Source organism: Triticum dicoccoides, chromosome 2B (genome assembly GCF_002162155.2).
Source record: "Triticum dicoccoides isolate Atlit2015 ecotype Zavitan chromosome 2B, WEW_v2.0, whole genome shotgun sequence".
In the NCBI taxonomy this organism is placed as follows: Eukaryota; Viridiplantae; Streptophyta; class Magnoliopsida; order Poales; family Poaceae; genus Triticum; species Triticum dicoccoides.
The window spans coordinates 471,309,699-471,319,664 of NC_041383.1; positions in this window are offsets into that span (position 1 = coordinate 471,309,699).

Consider the following 9,966-nt stretch of genomic DNA (forward strand, 5'->3'; position numbering starts at 1 on the left):
GAAGGGAAAAGGAAGGAGAGGGAGAGGGAGAGGGAAAGGGGGGTGCCGGCCCCTCCCCTAGTCCAGTTCGGACTGCTATGGGGGGGGGGACGGCCACCCCTTGCCCCGGGGGGTTCCAGTAACCCCTCGGTACTCCGGTAAAATACCCGAACCACTCGAAACCATTCCAATGTCCAAATACTACCTTCCAATATATGAATTTTTACCTCTCGACCATTTCGAGACTCCTCATCACGTCCGTGATCTCATCCGGGACTCCAAAGAAAACTTCGGTCACCAAAACACATAACTCATAATACAAATCATCATTGAACGTTAATGTAGACATGATTTGAGAACTATGTAGACATGATTAAGACACATCTCCGATCAATAACCAATAGCGGAACCTGGATGCTCATATTGGTTCCTACATATTCTACGAAGATCTTTATCGGCCAAACCGCATAACAACATACGTTGTTCCCTTTGTCATCGGTATGTTACTTGCCCGAGATTCGATCGTCGGTATCTTCATACCTAGTTCAATCTCGTTATCGGCAAGTCTCTTTACTTGTTCCGTAATGCATCATCCCGTAACTAACTCATTAGTCACATTGTTTGCAAGGCTTATAGTGATGAGCATTACCGAGAGGCCCAGAGATACCTCTCCAATACACGGAGTGACAAATCCTAATCTCGATCTATGCCAACCCAACAAACACCTTCGGAGACACCTATAGAGCTTCTTTATAATCATCCAGTTATGTTGTGACGTTTGATAGCACACAAGGTGTTCCTCTGGTATTCGGGAGTTACATAATGTCATAGTTAGAGGAACATGTATAAGTCATGAAGAAAGCAATAGCAATAAAACTTAACGATCATTATGCTAAGCTAACGGATGGCTCTTGTCCATCACATCATTCTCTAATGATGTGATCTCGTTCATCAAATGACAACACATGTCTATGGTCAGGAAACATAACCATCTTTGATTAACAAGCTAGTCAAGTAGAGGCATACTAGGGATACTCTGTTTTTGTCTATGTATTCACACATGTACTAAGTTCCCAGTTAATACAATTCTAGCATGAATAATAAACATTTATCATGACATAAGGAAATATAAATAACAACTTTATTATTGCCTCTAGGGCATATTTCCTTCAGTCTCCCACTTGCACTAGAGTCAATAATCTTGATTACATAGTAATGATTCTAACACCCATGGAGTCTTGGTGCTGATCATGTTTTGCTCGTGGAAGAGTCTTAGTCAACAGGTCTGCAACATTCAGAGTTGTATGTATCTTGCAAATCTCTATGTCTCCCTCCTTAACTTGATCGCGGATGGAGTTGAAGCTTCTCTTGATGTGTTTGCTTCTCTTGTGAAATCTGGATTCCTTCACCAAGGCAATTGCTCCAGTGTTGTCACAAAAGATTTTCATTGGACCCGATGCACTAGGTATTACACCTAGATCGAATATGAACTCCTTCATCCAGACTCCTTCATTTGCCGCTTTCGAAGCAGCTATGTACTCCGCTTCACACGTAGATCCCGCCACGACGCTCTGGTTGGAACTACACCAACTAGCAGCTCTACCATTCAATATAAATACATATCCAGTTTGCGACTTAGAGTCATCCGGATCAGTGTAAAAACTTGCATCGACGTAACCATTTACGACAAGCTTTTTGTCACCTCCATAAACAAGAAACATATCCTTAGTCCTTGTCAAGTATTTCAGGATGTTCTTGACCGCTGTCCAGTGATCCACTCTTGGATTACTTTGTGCCTCCCTGCTAAACTTATAGCAAGGCACACATCAGGTCTGGTACACAGCATTGCATACATGATAGAACCTATGGTTGAGGCATAGGGAATGACTTTCATTTTCTCTCTATCTTCTGCAATGGTTGGGCATTGAGTCTAACTCAACTTCACACCTTGTAACACAGCCAAGAACCATTTCTTTGACTGATCCATTTTGAACTTCTTCAAAACTTTATCAAGGTATGTGCTTTGTGAAAGTCCAATTAAGCATCTTGATCTATCTCTGTAGATCTTGATGCCCAATATATAAGCAACTTCACCGACGTCTTTCATTGGAAAATTCTTATTCAAGTATCCTTTTATACTATCCAGAAATTCTGTCTTATTTCCAATCAACAATATATCATCCACATATAATATTAGAAATGCTACAGAGCTCCCACTCACTTCCTTGTAAATACATGGTTCTCCAAAAGTTTGTATAAAACCATATGCTTTGATCACATTATAAAAACATATATTCCAACTCCGAGAGGCTTGCACCAGTCCATAAATGGATCGCTGGAGCTTGCACACTTTGTTAGCACCTTTTGGATCGACAAAACCTTCTGGTTGCATCATATACAACTCTTCTTTAAGAAATCCATTAAGGAATGCAGTTTTGACATCCATTTGCCAAATTTCATAATCATGAACCGCAACAATTGCTAACATGATTCAGACAGACTTAAGCATCGCTACGGGTGAGAAGGTATCATTGTAGTCAACTCCTTGAACTTGTTGAAAACCTTTCGCAACAAGTCGAGCTTTGTGACAGTAACATTACCGTCAGCGCTAGTCTTCTTCTTAAAGATCCATTTATTTTATATGGCTTGCTGAGCATTGGGAAAGTCCACCAAAGTCCACACTCTGTTCTCATACAAGGATCCCATCTCAGATTTCATGGCTTCAAGCCATTTCGCAGAATCTGGGCTCATCATCGCTTCCTCATAGTTCATAGGTTCATCATGGTCTAGTAACATGACTTCTAGAATAGGATTACCGTACCACTCTGGTGCGGACCATACTCTGGTTGACCTACGAGGTTCGGTAGTAACTTGATCTAAAGTTTCATGATCATCATCATTAGCTTCTTCACTAATTGGTGTAGGAATCATTGGAACTGATTTATGTGATGAACTACTTTCCAATTCGGGACAAGGTACAATTACCTCATCAAGTTCTACTTTCCTCCCACTCACTTCTTTCGAGAGAAACTCTGAAAGGATCGATATAGTTGACTAGAGGGGGGGGGGTGTGAATAGGCAACTAACAATTTTTAGCTTTTCTTTACCAAATTAAACTTTGCATCAAAGTAGGTTGTCTAGATATGCAACTAGGTGAGCAACCTATATGATGCAACAACAACAAGCACACAAGCAAGCAAGGGATATAACACAATATAGATTGCACAAGGAAAGGTAAGAGATAACCAAGAGTGGAACCGATGGAGACGAGGATGTGTTACCGAAGTTCGTTCCCTTTGAGGGGAAGTACGTCTCCGTTGGAGCGGTGTGGAGGCACAATGCTCCCCAAGAAGCCACTAGGGCCACCGTATTCTCCTCACGCCCTCACACAATGCGAAATGCCATGATTCCACTATTGGTGCCCTTGAAGGCGGCAATCGGACCTTTACAAACAAGGTTGGGGCTCTCCCACAACTTAATTGGAGGCGCCCAACGAAACCCCAGAGCTTCACCATAATGGGATGTGGCTCCGAAGTGACCTCTTCTGACTAGGGTGCCCAAGCACCTAAGAGTAACAAAATCCACACAAGAAAGTATGGGGGAATCAAGTTTCCTTTAGTGAGAGTGTATATCTAGGTCTCCTCCTTCAATCCCTAGCAAATCAACAAGTTTTAGTGGCTAGAGAGAGAGAGAGAGAGAGAGAGAGAGAGATCGGGCAAGAAAGCTTCGAGGGCATTAATGGAGGATAGAGAGGCAAGAGGTAGGTGTGAGGTGGGAGAAGCACCTCCTTAAATAGGGTCCCCTCAGATCCAACTGTTATGCGCAGAAACACATAGGAGCGGTACTTCCGCAAGGGTCACCGATACAACCGGTGAATGCGGGAAACCCCTGCTAGGGCACCAGGGCGGTACTTCCGGTGAGGCAACCAGTAGTACCGGTATATCGAAACATACTGGAACTACCGTCCCACCACCGCCCGACTACCGCCTCACCAACAGAAGGAAATCACCCCAGGCCGGTAGTTAGAGCGGTGGTTGGGCCGGAGCTACCGCTGGGCCAGCAGTCCTTGAGTAGTAGAGTTCGATGCGGTACTACCGCCTTGAACACCGGTAGTACCGGTTTGTCAAGAACAACCGGAACTTCCATTCCACTACCGGTCTACCACCGTACCCGGTACAGAAGGGAGTCACCCATGAATGGTACTTAGAGCGGTGGTAAGATCGGAACTACCGGCCAGTGGTACAACCACTCAATGGAGCAGTACTACCGCCATGGGCAGAACTGCACAGGACAGAGGACTTTGGGGAACCCCTCTCTCCTCGAACGGAGGGTATATGGTGGGTGCAGAGAACCTGTACGTGAAATGATGCACCCAATACCTTCTGATGTGGATTCCCTCTTAAAGATACGGATATCCTATGACCAAAGAAATAAAAACGTGGGAAACTGCGTCTTCGATCTTTTCCGCATAGAGGGAAGGCCTAACCGTCTTGCCCCGCACAATGTGTACCTGAGAAAACTAGGACGCATGATTAGTCCACATGAGTGTTGTCATCATCACCAAAACCTTAAGGCAGAAGATGCCCTTACAATCTCCCCTTTTGGTGGATGATGACAACCACTCGAAAGGCACGGGGGGTATAGAAAATATAGACGGGGCTCCCCTGAGTGTGAGCACTATTTAGGGTTTGCTTTGAGATTGCAAATGCTCACACTAGGATGAATGCTCCCCCTAGATTTTATAGACCAACCAGTGACAGCGAAACACAATACCAATCATAAAACACAAAATAGTAGAACATTAGCATGCAAGCTTTACTGACAGACGAGTGCATAGATAAATAGATAAGAGACGCATGTCTTACACCATGCACAAAGTCACAACATAGGACAAGTTCACAAGACACTAGAAAGAGCAACTGCAAATGAACGCACAAGAACAACTGCAAAAGAACCCCCCATGCAACTCCCGTGACCTAATGCAGCTCTCTCCCCCTTTGGCATCAAGACACCAAAAAGGAAAAGAGCGAAGCTAGCGCCCCGGGGCTCAGTAGACCTCCTCGCCAGATGCCACAGAGCTGTCATAAGCATCATCATCATCAACAGCATCGTCAGGCTCCTCAGCCTCCTCAGACCCCACTGTAGTCGCCTCAGGACCACGAATAGAAGAGGTAGCAGGCGCTTCATCAGGTCACTGACAATTCTCCAAGCACCACGTATCCTCAGGAATGATGGTCTTCTCGGAGCCACTCTTCATATCTGGCACATTGAGGTGCCTCATCAACTGAATCTGCCTGCGATGCGCCATCTTCTCACCAACATGGGCCTTGTAGAGCTTCTTATGAATATGAGTCTGCAAGCAAAAGGTCTTCTTGATCTTGGAAGTCAGCTTCTCAACCCAAGTGGGCTGGGCCCCAACCTCCAACTCAAAGTCATCATCGTCCGAGGTAGCATACACATCCTCCTGATTGCCCGTAGAAAAGCGAGGAGTCTTATGCTTCTTCTTCCTCAACACCTTAACCTCATGCTCCGTGAGATTAGCTGGAGTGGTGAGAGGTTCTCCTGGCCTACAGACTGCCCAAACGGAGTTCAGAAACTGCATCACAAAAGGAGCATAGATTGGTACCTTGCAGTACCACACCATATTGTACATCTCCTCCCACATCCACTTAGAGACATCAAACGTGGCACCGGAACCCCTTTTGGTCTTCATGGCCACAAGAAAATCCACAAGATAACCATAAATATCGTCTTGATTCCCAACCTTGGGTAGTAGCACATGGCATAACACACGATGCAGAATATCATAGACTGGTAGAAGGTCATTGGATTTGCCCACGGTACCATGACCCGGGATGTACATAGGAGCAAGCTTCACCTTGTCCATGGGGTGGGCTCGGTCGTGAGGATGGAGACCACATTAGCCCTTCAACCTGGTATCCTCATAGCTAAGAGCATTGCAGAAGGCTCTCCAAGGGACATGAAAGAACTCATCACGACACATAAAGGATAGGTGATGCTCATCATCGGTGCCGAAGTGGACTGTAGCATAGAACTGATGAATGAGCTCCACATCAAAGTCACAATTCACAGTCATGAGCTTGATCAAATCAAACTCCTCATAGATCTCCAGAGCCTCTCCAAAGTAACCAAGGTTGTTCCTCGAGTGATCGATGTCAATGGACCACATCCGGGTGAACTTGTTCTTGTGGTGCTCGAAAATTTCTGACACAACCCTTAACTACAACTCATTCCGGAACTGAGGGTTGTTCCACCGAGGATGTGGCGGCACAGTGTAGGGATCCAAGAAACAAAACTTTTTCCAGTCCGAGAGCTTCCATTTGTGCATAGGTAACACAACATGTTGCTTGGCAGCAGCAGATGCTACCTCTTGAGCACTGCGTTGGTTTTCCCTTGAAGAGGAAAGGGTGATGCAGCAAAGTAGTGTAAATATTTCCCTCAGTTTCGAGAACCAATGTATCAATCTAGTAGGAGGCTCCACGCAAGTCCCTCGTACCTACACAAACAAACAAGAACCTCGCAACCAACGCGATAAAGGGGTTGTCAATCCCTTCACAGCCACTTGCGAAAGTGAGATCTGATAGAGATAATAAGATAAGATAAATATTTTTGGTATTTTTATGATATAGATTGGAAAGTAAAGATTGCAAAATAAAGTAGATTGGAAACTTATATGATGGAAGATAGACCCGGGGGCCATAGGTTTGACTAGTGGCTTCTCTCAAGATAGCATAAGTATTACGATGGGTGAACAAATTACTGTCGAGCAATTGATAGAAAAGTGCATAGTTATGAGAATATCTAGGCATGATCATGTATATAGGCATCACGTCCGCAACAAGTAGACCGACTCATGCCTGCATCTATTACTATTACTCCACACACTGACCGCTATCCAGCATGCATCTAGAGTGTTAAGTTCATAAGAATAGAGTAACGCATTAGGCAATATGACATGATGTAGAGGGATAAAATCAAGCAATATGATATAAACCCCATCTTTTTATCCTCGATCGCAACAATACAATATGGGCCTTGCTGCCCCTGCTGTCACTGGGAAAGGACACCGCAAGATTGAACCCAAAGCTAAGCACTTCTCCCATTGCAAGAAAGATAAATCTAGTAGGACAAACCAAACTGATAATTCGAAGAGACTTGCAAAGATAACCAATCATACATAAAAGAATTCAGAGGAGATTCAAATATTTCTCATAGATAAACTTGATCATAAACCCACAATTCATCGGATCTCGACAAACACACCGCAAAAAGAGTTACATCGAATAGATCTCCAAGAAGATCGAGGAGAACTTTGTATTGAGATTCAAAGAGAGAGAACAAGCCATCTAGCTAATAACTATGGACCCGAAGGTCTGTGGTAAACTACTCACAACTCATTGGAGAGGCTATGGTGTTGATGTAGAAGCCCTCCATGATCGATTCCCCCTCCGGCGGAGCGCCGAAAAAGGCTCCAAGATGGGATATCCCAGGTACAGAAGGTTGCGGCAGTGGAAATAGGGTTTCATGGTGCTCCTCGGTGTTTTCAGGGTATGCAAGTATATATAGGTGAAGGAAGTCGGCCAGGGGAGCCACTAGGGGCCCACGAGGGTGGGGGGGGGGGGCGCCCACCCCCCTAGGGCGCGCCCTCCTGCCTCGTGGCGGCCTCGGCTGCTTCTTGACGTCCACTCCAAGTCTCATGGATTGTGTTTGTTCCAAAAAGATCTCTCCTGAAGGTTTCATTCCGTTTGGACTCCGTTTGATATTCCTTTTCTGCGAAACACTGAAATAGGCAAAAAAACAACAATTTGGGCTGGGCCTCCGGTTAATAGGTTAGTCCCAAAAATGATATAAAAGTGTATAGTAAGGCCCATAAACATCCAAAACGGGTAATATAATAGCATGGAACAATAAAAAATTATAGATACGTTGGAGACGTATCGAGCATCCCCAAGCTTAATTCCTGCTCGTCCTCGAGTAGGTAAATGATAAAAACAGAATTTTTGATGTGGAATGCTACCTAGCATATTTCTCAATGTAATTTTCTTTATTGTGGCATGAAAGTTCAGATCCAAATGATTCAAGATAAAAGTTCATATTGACATAAAAATAATAATACTTCAAGCATACTAACAAAGTAATCATGTCTTCTCAAAATAACATGGCCAAAGAAAGTTATCCCTAAAGAATCATATAGTCTGGCTATGCTCTATCTTCATCACACAAAATATTTAAATCATGCACAACTCCGGTTTTAGCCAAGAAATTGTTTCATACTTTAGTATTTTCAAACTTTTTCAATCTTCACGCAATACATGAGCGTGAGCCATGGACATAGCACTATATGTGGAATAGGATGGTGGTTGTGGAGAAGACAAAAAAAGGAGAAGATAGTCTCACATCAACTAGGCGTATCAACAGGCTATGGAGATGCCCATAGATATCAATGTGAGTGAGTAGGGATTGCCATGCAACGGATGCACTAGAGCTATAAGTGTATGAAAGCTCAACAAAAGAAACTAAGTGGGTGTGCATCCAACTTGCTCACTCATGAAGACCTAGGGCATTTTGAGGAAGCCCATCATTGGAATATACAAGCCAAGTTCTATAATGAAAAATTCCCACTAGTATATGAAAGTGACATCATAGGAGACTCTCTATCATGAAGATCATGGTGCTACTTTGAAGCACAAGTGTGGAAAAAGGATAGTAACATTGTCCCTTCTCTCATTTTCTCTCATTTTTTTGGTGGGCTTCTTTGGGCTCTTTTTTTTATTTGAGCTTCTTTGGCCTCTTTTAGTTTTCATAAAGTCCGGAGTCTCAGCCCGACTTGTGGGGGAATCATAGTCTCGATCATCCTTTCCTCACTTGGGACAATGCTCTAATAATGAAGATCATCACACTTTTATTTACTTACAACTCAAGAATTACAACTCAATACTTAGAACAAAATATGACTCTATGTGAATGCCTCCGACGGTGTACCGGGATATGCAATGAATGAAGAGTGACATGTATGAAAGAATTATGAAAGTGGCTTTGCCACAAATACGATGTCAACTACATGGTCATGCAAAATCAATATGAAAATGATGGAGCGTGTCATAATAAAGGGAACAGTGGAAAGTTGCATGGCAATATATCTCGGAATGGCTATGGAAATGCCATAATAGGTAGGTATGGTGGGTGTATGGTACCGGTGAAAGTTGCGCATCACAAGAGAGGCTAGCAATGGTGGAAGGGTGAGAGTGCGTATAATCCATGGACTCAACATTAGTCATGAAGAACTCATATACTTATTGCAAAAATCTACAAGTAATCAAAACAAAGTACTACACGCATGCTCCTAGGGGAAGGGTTGGTAGGAGTTAACCATCGCGCGATCCCGACCTCCACACATAAGGAAGACAATCAATAAATAAATCATGCTCCACCTTCATCACATAACGGTTCACCATACACGCATGCTACGGGAATCACAAACTTTAACACAAGTATTCCTCAAATTCACAACTACCCAACTAGCATGACTCTAATATTACCATCCTCATATCTCAAAACAATCATCAAGCATCAAATTGATCATAGCGTTCAATGCACTCTCTATGATAGTTTTTATTATACCCAACTTGGATGCCCATCATATTAGGATTAATTTTATAACCAAAGAAAATACCATGCTGTTCTAAAAGACTCTCAAAATAATATAAGTGAAGCATGAGAGATCAATAATTTCTAAAAAATAAAACCACCGCCGTGCTCTAAAAAGATATAAGTGACGCACTAGAGCAAAATTGTCTAGCTCAAAAGATATAAGTGAAGCACATAGAGTATTCTAATAAATTCCGAATCATGTGTGTCTATCCCAAAAGGTGTGTACAGCAAGGATGATTGTGGTAAACTAAAAAGCAAAGACTCATATGATACAAGACGCTCCAAGCAAAACACATATCATGTGGTGAATAAAAA